Here is a 14,235-nt window from a genome sequence, read left to right as displayed (position 1 = left end):
GCTCTGGTGATGATCTCGGGGTGGTGGGATAGAGCTCCCCACTCGGCATGGAGCCTGCTTAAGATTCTCAGGGAGCCTGGATGATTCAGTTGGTTAAGCATCTGCCTTTGGCTCAGGTCATGATCTCAGGGTCCTAGGATCGAGCCCAGCACTGGGCTCTCTGCTCCGTGGGGAGCCTGCTTCTCCTCTCCCTCTGCCTGCTACTCTGCCTACCTGTGCACGCTCTTTCTCTCTAAAAATAAATAAATAAATAAATAACAGTTTTAAAAAAGATGAGAAATGACTTGAGGGTCAGATTAACCATGTGATTGAGGAGACCATGTCCCTCTAATGGGGTATAGTTTGCTAAGCACCATGACTTTTTAAAAGTTTTGGCTGAGGGGCAGCTGGGTGGCTCAGTTGGTGAGCATCCAACTCTTGGTTACAGCTCAGGTCATGATCTCAGGGTCATGAGATCCTGCCCTGTGTCAGGCTCTGCGTTTGGCGTGGAGTCTGCTTGGGATTCTCTCCCTCTCCCTCCCCCTCTACCCCTCTCCACACTCATGTGCTATAAATTGATTAATTAATTAAAATAAAATAAACTCTTTAAAGTTTTGGCTCAGTTCCACAAACTCCCAAGCAGGTCTCAAACTCAGAAAATGCCCCACATGGAAAACCAGTCATGCATTGGGGTTCTCCTACTTTCCAGTCAGTCCCAGTAGCCTGCTAAAAGTTTCTCTGGGTTTTCTTTGCCCCCATAAGATTCCCACTGCCTAGGTTAAGACTGATCCTCAGCCTGTACCTAAAATCAGCAAATGTTTCCAGGAAAAAAAGCCCACAAAAAAACAGCTAGTGATTATCAATTCACCTTAGAAGGGCTTTCCCCTCTCTGGAACTTTTGTTTACCTAAAATTAAGTAATAAGTCCTTACTTCACAGCTCTCCAATATATTTTAAACTATGATATTTTTAACTTATTCTGCATTTCTTTAGGTTGTTGAAGCAGGAACATTGTCCTCCTACTATATCCTATTTGGAAGCAAAAATCACTTGTAAAAACTCTGTCATATCATGTCTACAGTGCCCAAGGGTATAAATGATACCTTCTGTTTTAACCATAATTCTCACATTTCTTTAGACTTAGACATTTATCTAAATTCATTCCTTACTACAAGACCTTTTCTCCATAATTTTTGCATCCATGATTTGGTTGACTTAAATTTGTCCTCTAGGAGATTTTTTTTAGGAGTTTTTTTTTTTTAATTTTTAAATTTAAATTCAATTTAGTTAACATATACTGCATTATTAGTTTCAGGGGTAAAATTTAGTGATTCATCAGTTGCGTATAACACCCCATGCTCATTACATCAAGTGCCCTCCTTAATGCCCATCACCCAATTATCCCTTCCCCCCACCCACTTCCCCTCCAGCAACCCTCAGTTTGTTCCCTATAGTTAAGAGTCTCTTATGGTTTGCTTCCCTCTCTGTTTTCATCTTATTTTGCTTTTCATTCCCTTCCCCTATGTTCATCTGTTTTGTTTCTTAAATTCCACATATGAGTGAAATCATATGGTATTTGTCTTTCTCCGACAGATTTCTTTTTTTAATAAATAACCATAATTGGGACAACCTGGGTAGCTCTGTGGCTTAGGTGTCTGCCTTTGGCTCAGGTCATGATCTCAGGGTCCTGGGATCGAGCCCTGCATCAGGATCCCTGCTCAGCAGGGAGTCTGCTCCTCCCTCTCTCTCTTCCCTTCCTCCTGCTCATGCTCTCTCTCTCTCTAATAAATAAATAAAATCTTAAAAAATAAAGTGTTATTGTTTTATCTCTTACATGTACATCTATGATCCACTTGGAATTCATATGGGCATATAGGGTAAGGGTGTTCATCTTCATTCTTTTGCGTGTGGATATTCAGTTGTTCCAGTGCCGTATGTTGACAAGACTGTTCTTTCCCTTATTGAATTGTCTTGGCACCCTTGTCAAAAATCAACTGACCACAAATGTGAAGATTGATTTGGGGCCTCTAAATTTTATCCCATTGATCTTATGTCTATTTTATGCCATTACCACACTTTATTGATTACTGTTCCTTCTGTATATTGTTCTTGCATCCTGAAACTTTGCTGAATTCACTTATTCTAATATTTTTGTATTTGTGTGAATTCCTTAGGATTTTCTTCTTGTAAGATCATGTCATCTGAAAATGAACATAGTTTTATTTCTTTCTATAGATAGATGCATTTTATTTCTTTTTCTTGCATAATAACCCTGGCTAGACCATCAAGTACAAAGTCGAGTAGAAGTGGCAAGAATGGACATCATCGCTTGTTCCTGATCTTAAAGGGAAAATGTTCAGTCTTTCACCATTAAGTATGATGTAAGTTGTGGGTTTTGTAAATGGTTTTATCAGGTTGAGGAAGTTCTTTTTTCTGTTCCTAGTTTTTTTAGTGTTTTTTTTTTTTCATGAAGGGATGTTGAATTTTGTCAAAGGTTTTTTTCTGCATCTATTGCAATGATTATGTGGTTTTGTTACTTTGCTCTATTAATATTCATGCATTTGATTGATTTTTATGTTAGACCAACCTGATGTCTTTCTAGGAATTTGCCCATTTCATCTAGGTTATCTAATTTGTTGGCATACAATTGTTCATGGTATTCCCTTTTAATTTTTACGTCTATAAAGACAGTAGTAATCCCTTCTTTAATTTCTGATTCTGCTAATTTGAATCTTTTCTTTCCCTTGGTCATTCTACAAACAGATGTGTTAATTTTGTCAATCTTTTCAAGGAACCAACTTTTAGTTTTGTTGATTTTCTCTATTGTTCTATTCTCTAGTTCATTTATTTCTGTTCTCATCTTTATTATTTCTTTCCTTCTGCTTGGTTAGGGTTTAGTTGGCTCTTCTTTTTCTACTTTCTTAAGATGGAAGGTTAGGTTATTGATTCGAGATCTTTTAAAAAAAAAAGATATGGATGCCTGATTGGCACAATCGGTTAAGTGTCAGACCTGTGATTTAGGCTCAGGTCTTGACCTCAGGGTCATGAGATCAAGCCCTGCATCAGGCTGGTGGTGGAGCCTTCTTAAGATTCTCTCTTTCCCTCTGCCCCTCCCCCCACTCTCTCACAGGTACATGGGCACTCTCTCTCTAAAAATATTTTTAAATAAATAAATAAATATAGCCATTGAGGTATTTCACTGACTCAGTTGGAAGAGCATGTGACTCTTAATCTCGGGGTCATGAAATCGAGCTCCACATTGCAGATAGTGATTACTAAAAAAAAATAAATTAAAAAAAAAATATATATATATGGGCCCCTGGGTGGCTCAGTCAGTTAAGTGTCTGCCTTTGGCTCAGGTCATGATCCCAGAGGTTCAGAATAGAGCCCCACATCAGGCTTCCTGCTTCTGGGGGTGGGGGAAGTCTGCTTCTCCCTCTCCCTCTGCTCCTCTCCCTGTCACGCTCTCTCTCTCACTCACTCTCCCTCTCAAATAAATAAATAAAATCTTAAAAAAAAGAAAAAAAATATATAGGAGCGCCTGGGTGGCTCAGTCAGTTAAGTGCCTGTCTTCGGCTCAGGTCGTGATCCCAGGGTCCTGGGGTCAAGCCCTTTGTCGGGCTCTCTGTTTGATGGGGAGCCTGCTTCTCCCTCTCCCTCTGCCTTCCGCTCCCCCTGCTTGTGCGTGCTGTGAAATACATAAATAAAATCTTTTAAAATATATATATAGGGGCGCCTGGGTGGCACAGTCGTTAAGCATCTGCCTTCGGCTCAGGGCGTGATCCCAGCATTCTGGGATCTGGGATAGAGCCCCACATCAGGCTTCTCCACTGGGAGCCTGCTTCTTCCTCTCCCACTCCCCCTGCTTGTGTTCCCTCTCTCACGGGCTATCTCTCTCTGTCAAATAAATAAATAAAGTCTTTAAAAAAAATAAAAATAAAATAAAAAAATAAAAAATAAAAATAGCCATTTACAGCTATATATTTCATTCCAAACATGGTGTTAGTTATGTACTGTAAGTTTTGATATATTGTTTTTGCTTTCATTTATCTCAAAGTATTTTCTAATTTCTCTGTGAATTTTTTGACCCATTGGTTATTTAGGAGTCTGCTATTTAATTTCCATGTATTAGTGTATTTCCCAAATTTCATTCTATTATTGATTTCTAATTTCATTCCATTGTGCTTTCAGAATGTATATATGTATGATTTCAATCTTTTAAAATTTATTAAGATTTGCTTTCTCTATCCTTGAGAATGTCGTATGTGCACTTGAGAATAATGTGTTCTTCTGTTATTGGATGGTGTGTTCTATGTCTGTCAGGTCTACGTGGTTTGTAGTGTTCAACTTTTCAACTTTTTTGTTGATCTTCTGCCTCATTATTCTCTCCATACTGAAAGTAGGTATTGAAGTCTCTGTTTTTGTTGAATTATTTACTTCTCTCTTCAGTTCCATCAGTTTGTGCTTCATGTATTTTGGAGATCTATAGTTAAGTGCATGCATGTTTAATAATTGCTAAATCTTCTTGATATATTGGCCTTTATTATCATAAAATATCCTTCTCTGTCTTAAGTAACAATTTGTCTTAAAGTCTCTCTTGTCTAATACTGGCACAGCCACTACAAGTTTATTTTGATTATTGTTTGCATGCTATGTCTTTTCCCATGCTTTTACTTTCAACCTCTGTTTCCTTGAATCTAAAGGGGATCTCTTGTAGACAGCATATAATTGGGTCATGTATTTTATTTATTCTGGAATCTCTGTCTTTTAATTGGAGCATTTAATCCATATGCATTTAATGTAATTACTGGTAAGGTAGAATTTATGTCTGCCATTTAAAAAAAAAAAAGATTATTTGAGAGAAAGAGTGAGTAAGAGAGAGAGGACACACCAGCAGAGGCAGAGGGAGAGGGAGAAGCAGACACCCCCACTGAGAAGGAGCCAAGTGTGGGGCTCGATCCCGGGCCCCTGGGATCATGACCTGAGCCAAAGGCAGATGCTTAACTGACTGAGCCACCCACATGTCCCTATGTCTGCCATTTTGATATTTGTTTCAATATGAGTCATGTCTTTTTTTTTTCTTTCTTCCTACATTACTGCTTTCCTTTGTGTTAAATAGATATCTTCTATTGTGCTATTTTAATTTCCTTGTCATTTCTTTTACTATATACTATGTATGTGTGTATATACATATACACACTCTTCCACTTTGGGTTATTTCATTTCCCTGGAAATTACAGTCAACATCTTTATTTACAACAACCTAATTCATATTAATACCAACCTCATTTGAATAATAAACAGTAACTTTCCTATTTTATGGCTCAGTTCTCCTCCCCCTTTTGTGCAACTGTCATATAAATTACACATCATGTGCATATCAACACAGATTTTAAATGATTGCTCTATGCATTTTTCTTTAACTCAGAGAGAAAAAAGAATTATGAAAAAATAACTTATGCTGTATTTTATATTTATGGGTGTAGTTATCTTTATTTCTTCAAGTGCTTTCAAATTACTCTCTAGTGCCTTTCAATCATAAAGTCTCCCTTCAATGTTTAAGGCAGGTTTACTAGTGAAAAATTCTCTTGGGGCGCCTGGGTGGCTCAGTTGTTAAGCAACTGCCTTCGGCTCAGGGCGTGATCCCAGAGTCCTGGGATCGAGCCCCACATCAGGCTTCTCCGATGGTAGCCTGCTTCTTTCTCTCCCACTCCCCCTGCTTGTGTTCCCTCTCTCACTGGCTGTCTCTCTCTATGTCAAATAAATAAATAAAATCTTTAAAAAAAAAAAAAAAAAAGAAATTCTCTTAGTTTTTATTTATCTGACACTGTCTTAATTTCTCCTTTATTTTTGAAGAAGAGTTTTGCTGGATATAGAATTCTTAGTTGAACATTTTTCTTCCAGCAATTTGAAAATGTCATCTTACTCTCTTCTGGCTTCCCTGGTTTCTGATGAAAAATGAACTGTTAATCTTATTGAAGCTCTTCTTTCTTGGTGAGTCGCATCTCTCTTGCTGCCTTAGGAATCTTTGTTTTTGGCTTTGACAGTTTGATTATGATGTGTTTAGATGTCAGTCTCTTTGAGTTTATTCTACTTAAAGTTTCTTGAGCTTCTTGGATTTGTAAACTTTTTCATCAATTTGGGAAGTTTTTAGCCGTTATTCCTTCAAATATTCTTTTCTTGCTTTCCTCTCTCCTTATCAGCTTCCATTGTGCATATTTTGGTAAGCTTGATGCTTTCCCACAAGTCAAGGCTTCATTCATTTTTCTTTGTTCGTTTTTTCTTTTCTTTTTTTTTTTTAAAGATTTTATTTATTTATTCGACAGAGATAGAGATAGCCAGCGAGAGAGGGAACACAAGCAGGGGGAGAGGGAGAGGAAGAAGCAGGCTCCCAGCGGAGGAGCCTGATGTGGGGCTCGATCCCATAACACTGGGATCACGCCCTGAGCCGAAGGCAGACGCTTAACCGCTGTGCCACCCAGGCACCCCTTGTTCGTTTTTTCTTTCTGTTCCTCAGACTAGGTCATCTCAATGGACCTATCTTCCAGTCTGCTGATTCCTTTGCCAGCTCAAATCTGCTATTGAGCCCTTTCAGTGAATTTTTCATTTCAGTTATTAAGCAACCCCCAGCCTTTTTTTTTTCTTATAAGTTATTGTACTTTCCAACTCCGGAATTTCTATTTCTATTTTAAAATATTTTCTCTCTATATTGATATTCTTTACTTGGCGAGACACTTTCCTTTGGTTCTCTAACATAGTCTCCTTTAGTTTTTTGAACATATTTAAAATAGCTAATAGTCTTTGTCTAGTAAATGCAGTGTCTGGGCTCCCTCATGGATAGTTTCTATTGATTGCTTTTCTGTTTTATTCTGTTTTTCTCTTTCTTTCTTTCTTTCTTTCTTTCTTTCTTTCTTTCTTTCTTTCTTCTTTCTTTCTTTTTTTTTTTTTTGCCTGTGTATGGGCCTGTTTTCTGTTTCTTTGCATGTCTTATTTTTTTGTTGTTGTTGAAAACTGGACATTTTAAATAATATAGTGTGATAATTCTGGAAATCAGATCTCCTCCCTAGGATTTATTGCTGCTACTACTTGTTGTGGTTATTTGGTGATTTTTCTGAGCTAATTCTGTAAAGTGTGTGTTCTTTGTTGTGCGTGGTCACTGAAGTCTCTACTCAGCTTAAGGTACTTATTAGCTAATGATTAGACAGTGATCTTCCTTTCTTTCTTTTTTTTTTTTTTAAAGATTTTATTTATTTATGTGACAGAGAGACAGCCAGAGAGAGAGGGAACACAAGCAGGGGGAGTGGGAGAGGAAGAAGCAGGCTCCCAGCGGAAGAGCCTGATGTGGGACTCGATCCCGGAAAGCCGGGATCACGCCCTGAGCCGAAGGCAGACGCTCAACGACTGCGCTACCCAGGCGCCCCATTCCTTTCTTTTTTTTTAGGACTTCATTTATTTATTTGAGAGAGAGACAGAAACCACGAGGGGGGAGGGGAAGAGGGAGAAGCAGACTCCCTGCTAAGAAGCCTAATGCAGGGCTCAATCCCGGGACCCTGGGATCATGACCTGAGCCAAAGGCAGACACTTAACCGACTGAGCCACCCAGGTGCCCCAGACAGAGATTTTCTTAAATTCTTGGAACCAGTTAAGTCTCTTTGCCAAGGGCTCTATGTGTATGCTGTGGTATGCCTTCACCATTGCACCATGCAATTTACAACTCTGCTTTACCTTTTACTTCCTGCTCTCTCAGAGCCTTAAAGTCAGGTAGAGGAGAGATCTCAGGGCCTTCTCAAGTATTACCTGAGTATGGAGACAGCATGAACAGCCCTGGGCATGCATGTGGACTTCTAAGTTCCTGAGAATATCTTAAAGCTTTTCAAAGCCCTTATGGATATCTCATTCCTCAGTTTTTCCTTGCAAGTCTTTTGGCTAGTCTATTGTTTCTCCAGCCCTGACTTACACCCTCTTTTGGCTGCCAAGCTGATTTTTCACCACTGATGCATACTAAGGGCATATCAATGAGCCTCATCTTGAGCATATGATCAGATGCAGCTCACAAAGTCCTTCTTCTCGTCTCAAATTGAAATTCTCAGTCTATAAAGATCAGAAAGTGTCCTTCATTTTGTCATGTACTTATGTGTTCCTTTCTAGCTCCTCTTGCATCCACAGCCACAGGAATTAATTTAAAAGCTCTTTGTACTTGATACTTGGCTCGTGAATTGTGCTACGTGCTGCTCCTCATCATCTTCATTCAGCTTAAAACTTCTTTTGAACGATGTTTTTCTTCCTTATACTTGGACCTCTTATCCACTGTGGGCTGGTAAGCCAGTTTCACATTAGCTAACGGGCCCTACTATGACACCTCTGTGAGACCCTCCTGCCCATGCTGCTCCCTTGGTTGGAGCTACCACAACCCCATGAGCTGCTCACCCCAACCCCCAGCTCAGATCCTGGAATTCCACCCCTATCCAGCCCTGAGCTCTTTCAGCTTCTGACACCATCTTCTCAAAGGCCCTTGAGAGTCAAAGTGAATAAAACAATTCCTCTCATCTACCTAGCTTGTTTGGCTGGAAGAGATACATTATGTGGATGAAGGCCCAAAGGAAGTCCCAGAAAATTAAGGTGAATATCTGGAATGCCTCACAGGGGCCTGATGGTGTTACAACGCTGAACACCTGGGAATCAGGATGGGCTGAAAAAATAAAATTCTCTTTCTTAAAAACACAATATTAAATGCAATGTGGTACTTTGGATTGGATCCTGAACAGAAAAAGGACATTAATGGAAAAACTGGTGAAACCAAATAAAGCCTGTAGTTTAACATTATTGTACCATTTTTTTGTTTTGTATTGAAGTATTATTCGTATATTAGGGGAAGCTGAGTGAAGTCTACGAATATCTCTGTACTATATTTGCAACTGTTCTGCAAACCATAAGTTATCTTAAAGTTAAAATAATAACATGTACCAAGGGATTTCTGTGTGCTAGGCATTGTGCTAAGCACCTTTGTGAACTACTTCAAATAATCCTCACAACAATCCATGAAGTGAGCACTACTGACCTCATTTTACAGGTATGGGAAGAAGATTTAGGCCATTCTGCTAACAATGCATCAGAATACTCTAACGAAGCAGGAAAAGAGCTGAGGTGGGGGAAAAATCGTTTCTTGCAAAATCCTTTCCCCATTCCCTGCAGAAAGTAGAATTTAGTTGGTTATTAACAAAAGGAAAGAGAAGATGTGGAATCTCTTTCCTCTATATACTATGAGATTTAAGACTGGTATGTAGGCAAAAGTGGATAGGTCCTATATTGGGCATCCCAAGTATGGACTTGAAAGATGACATAACTAGGACACAACAATGGCAGAACTAAAAATCTCTAAAGAATCTAGTCATTAGAAAATTCTGTCTTTGGAAAAGCCTCATTGCCTTGTGGAACATTTAATTGGGTTGCATTCCAAGCCTCCAAGAACTATGTACAAACATCTAAGGATCCATGGGGCACGTGGGTGGCTCAGTCAGTTAAGCATTCCACTCTCGATTTTGGCTCAGGTCATGATCTCAGGATCATGAGATCCAGCCCTGAGGCAGGCTCCCTGCTCTGCGGAGAATCTGCTGGAGATTCTCTCTCTTCCTCCAACCCTCCTCCCACTCACTCTCTCTCTAAAATAAATAAATCTTTAAACATCTAAGGATCCTGAGATATGATTATACAGATTTAGCCAGACTGAACTGGAATTTCAGACCGTGGAAACAACAACTCACGGGACCTCTGGGATTAAGCCTGGGATTAAGCTTGTCTGCCACAGGCAAAATTACATAGAGCAGTAAAGCTTCGACATCCTGACATCATCATGAATTCCCAAACAGCACTAAATAACATACCGTCCCTCAAAAAAATAAAACAAAACAAAAAATAAACAGAAAAACAACACTAAAGTAGAACTGAAAATTTAAGTGGTCCCTTTTGGCCATATATTGGTGCTTCCATGCCAATTAGAAAAATGTGGATAAAGAGTGACCCGCTAAAATCATTGACTGGCCGAGTGACCCTCTTTCCTGTGCATCAGTCTTCTAGGTCATTTTACTTTAGTGAAATGATAAGCAACTATGGGTTACATTAAACTGTGTGTGTCAAGAACTTCATCTGTATCACATCTGTAATTTAAAATGTTTTAGCAAGGACAGTGTGTGTTGTTCTGATAGAAAATTCACACGCGAGGTGGGGTCAGCTCATAGTCAGAAAGGTCATACTCTATAATAGACAGCGACTACAAGCACTTCTGTATCCGTATCTCAATCATCACCTGAGGCTCTGCTAACAAGCAAAATGAAGATGGGAAATGAGTGTTCCCTTATGAAATTCATTGCTTGGTAGTTAACAATGGGCTCTTACCAGTGAAATTAAAGGTGTTCAAGTTACTTGGATTGGCTAAAGTAATTTGAGAGAAACTGCAGCGTTGCACGAACAGGGTTTAAGAATCTAGTGAGGCCTGCAACTTGACTCCTTAAAGGATGGCCCTCAAAGCTCTATTGCTAAATGAACTCTGTTTAGGAGGATGCCTGGTTCCATGATGGCATCTTTAAGGGTGACAGAATCCTGGCCTTTAGAATATTTCCTTCTCTGCCCAAAGTGAAACCTTTTGTGCAAGCTGTGGACAGAGCACTTAACAGAACAGACAGCAAGAATGATAATGAGCTGTAGAACAGGCCAAATGAATGCTTTTGCTAATATATGTTCACTTAATTAGCTTCTAGATGTGTGGCAGAGTTTGGTTTGAGACTTGCTCATAATTTAGCCACGCAACTGTCATAGGTTAGTTTACCCCTCACCACTTCAAATTTTTTGGGTGGCTAGCTTTACCCAAAAACCTAAGAGTAGCACACAAACGAACTGGTTTAAGTTACTTTGCAACAATTCACAAATCATGCTTTTCTTTATCCCTTTCTACCTCTTCTCCCTCCAAAAGCCCAGAGGCTATTAAATCACAAAACATCCTCATTATGCTTCGAAGACCATGGTACCCTGCAATCCGGAACAGGGTCAGTCTTCAAATTGGCCTTTTGCTCTATCTTTCCCTACCCGCTAATCCATCCTAATCCAATGCTAACTAGGGTATTGCAACAGATCCTCAACACATTTAGAGTTAAATTACTGAAGATCGTTGAACTAGAAATATTAAAGTTTGCACTAAAGCATCCTGAAAAGCGGGGGTGGGGGTGAATTACAACATCTTTTCATCTCTGCTTGATTCCTCTTTTTCTCTCCCTCTCAGCAAAAGCATAACGAGACCTGAAATAGGATGGGTTGAAATTTACCGCTTTACAAAGTAGTTCCATTTAAAACACTGCTGACACCAAGCCAAGAGCTTACCAAAGCAAACTTGAGAAGGCAAAATTTGTCAGTGTTCTATCATCTTTCAAGAATATTGCCCGTGGGGTGCCTGGGTGGCTCAGTCGGTTAAGCGTTTGCCTTTGGCTCAGATCATGATTCCAGGATCCTGGGATTGAGCTGCACATCAGGCTCCCTGCTAAGCAGGGAGCCTGCTTTTCCCTCTCCCACTCCCCCTACCTGTGCTCTATGCCAAATAAATAAATAAAATCTTAAAAAAAGAAAAAGAATATTGCCCAGTGTTCATCTTCTAATTTACACCCTGTACTGTCAAGGTCCTCCTTATCTTGAAGACCTTCAAACTCCAAAATTCTTTTCATCCATTCCCTGAGAGATTAATGAAGGCTCGACTAGAATTTAGATTAATGGATTAGTGAAAAGCGGGGATGGGAGGTGTCCAAACCTTCAGGGGATATTTGCAACGAAGAGAAGTTCATAATCCAAATGAGTATCTTCTTTTTTTTTTTAAGATCTATTTATTTTAGAGAGAGCGTGCAAGTGGGGGGAAGGGGCAGAGGGACAGGGAGAGGAAGAGAATCTCAAGCAGACACTGCACTGAGAGGGGAGCCCGACTCGGGGCTTGATTTCATGATCGGGAGATGATGACCTGAGCAGAAACAGGAGTTGGAGACTTAACCGACTGAGCCACCCAGGTGCCCCCCAAATAAATACCTTATTCATAAAATGTACTAGGACATCATTTCAACACTCATACACCAGAGGAGAATACCTGAAATTTTTTTTTTTTAAATCATCAACCATTCCTTCATTCGTTTTTAGCAAAAGGTGATCTCAGGGCCCCCAATAGTAAGTGAGAAGAGGATTCCAGAATTTAATCAAGTTTCTTGACTGGTAGGATGTTTTGCAGCCAACAAGAAGTGGCTCTATGGAAACCAGTTTCCCCAAAGAACTGGGGACAGCAAATGGGTAGTTTATTCCTTTGGCTGAATGGCACATAGAAACCAAACTACTATCCAAAGGGGCTAACTCCACGCCATGGCTTCTAGGAAGTGTCATCCTATACCCAAACTCAGGAGAATATATAGTTCTGACTTCGAACCAATGTTTCATTAATCTGGGTTAAACGGAATCAAATTGTTTCACACTTCCTATAAACCAAGGCCTCAGAATGAGACCTACCTTGCCCAACATCTCAGTCTTGGACTTTTGAGCCTCCAGAACTGTGAGAAATAAATTTTGTTGTTTAAATCTTTCAGGCTATTTTATTTTGTTATGGTAGCCTGAACTAGAAAAACCTCATGATTAATACATCAGGAAAGATATTAAATTTATGAAATAAGAACAGAAGGCTATAAAAATGAAGATCAGAAAACAAGAATGAGCTTTTGGAGATTAAAAACCTGACTGTTGAGGGGCACCTGGGTGGTGCATTTGGTTAAGCGTATGACTCTTGGTTTCGGCTCAGGTCACGATCTCAGAGTCATGAGATCAAGCCCCACGCCGAGGTCTGTCTTAGTGTGGAGTCTGCCTGAGAATTTCTCTCCTCACCCTCTGCCTCTTCCACTTGTGCTCTCTTTCTAAAATAAACAGATCTTAAAAAAAAAAAAAAAGGCAAAGAGAGGTGCCTGGGTGGCTCAGTTGGTTGAGCGTCCAACTCTTGATTTCAGCTGGGGTCAGGATCTTGGGGTTGTGAGATCAAGCTCCACGTCACGCAAAGAGTTGCACAGGAAATGATATATAATGATAATAAATTACTTAAGTGAATACTACTTCCACATAGTCATAAGTAAAATCTGAGTACTGGGGTGCCCGGGTGGCTCAGTCAGCTAAGCCTGACTCGGTTTCAGCTCAGGTCATGGTCTCAGGGTGGTAAGATAAACCCCCTTGCCCCCCATGGGCTCTGAGCTCAGCACAAGTCTGCTTAAGGCTCTCTCTTCCCCTGCCCTCCCGCCTCTCTAAGATAGATAGATAGATAGATAGATAGATAGATAGATAGATAGATAGATAAATATTAAAAGAGAAATAAAAACTATTACTTGAATAAAAAATTGTTATTTTTTTTGAAAGTAGATTCCACACCCTATGTAGAGCCTAATGCAGGGCTTGAACACTCTACTGTGAGATCAAGACCTGAGATGAGATCAAGTCAGGCATTCAACCAACTGAGCCACGCAGGCGCCCCCCAAAAATTGTTACCTCACTTAGATGGAATGAAATGGGAGAATGGGATGGTTTGACAGTACCCAAATTCTCAACTGCCATAATAAGAAATTACCAGATAAAGTAAAAGATAGAAATGTCAAGAAATACTTGTTTAAGTACATAATTTAGAAATGTGAGGATTAATGCCTGCTAAGAACAGCTCAGAGTTAGAAGTAGAATCCTCTGTGGAGTTGGACTTGGCAGTGGGAAGTTTAAAGCTGGGGACTGGCATTGTTTATTACAACTCCTTTAAGATTATTTGGATTTTTAATCTACGTACACTGCTTTGTTAAAAACCTAAAATAACTAGGCCTGAAAAGACACTTCCCTTCATTGCTCTCCTTTTTGAAAGATAAAACCTGTTAAACAATTTAGTGTAAAAAATATCTAATTAAAAAAGCCACAAATACCAAGTACCAAAGAAGTACTAAAGCATGCAATAAGCTCCTACAAATAGTGCTTTTTAAGTCATTCAAGCATTTCTGAACTTTTCTTAGGCAAGTGTTTTAAACATTTGTTATAAAGACACAAATGTTAGAATAGCATAAACAACTTTATGGTGTAACAAATATACTTTAAGCAGTCATTACTTACACCCCACTCCCTGCTAAAAATGTATAATTTTCGTTTTTGATAGCAAACTCTATATTGCAGCTGTTCTCCAAGTTAGGGTATCCAACATTCCATATGAAATGCATATAATGGG

This window comes from Ursus maritimus, unplaced genomic scaffold (assembly GCF_017311325.1).
Source record: "Ursus maritimus isolate PB19 unplaced genomic scaffold, ASM1731132v1 scaffold_4, whole genome shotgun sequence".
Lineage (NCBI taxonomy): Eukaryota > Metazoa > Chordata > Mammalia > Carnivora > Ursidae > Ursus > Ursus maritimus.
Note: the sequence above shows the minus strand (reverse complement) of the source record.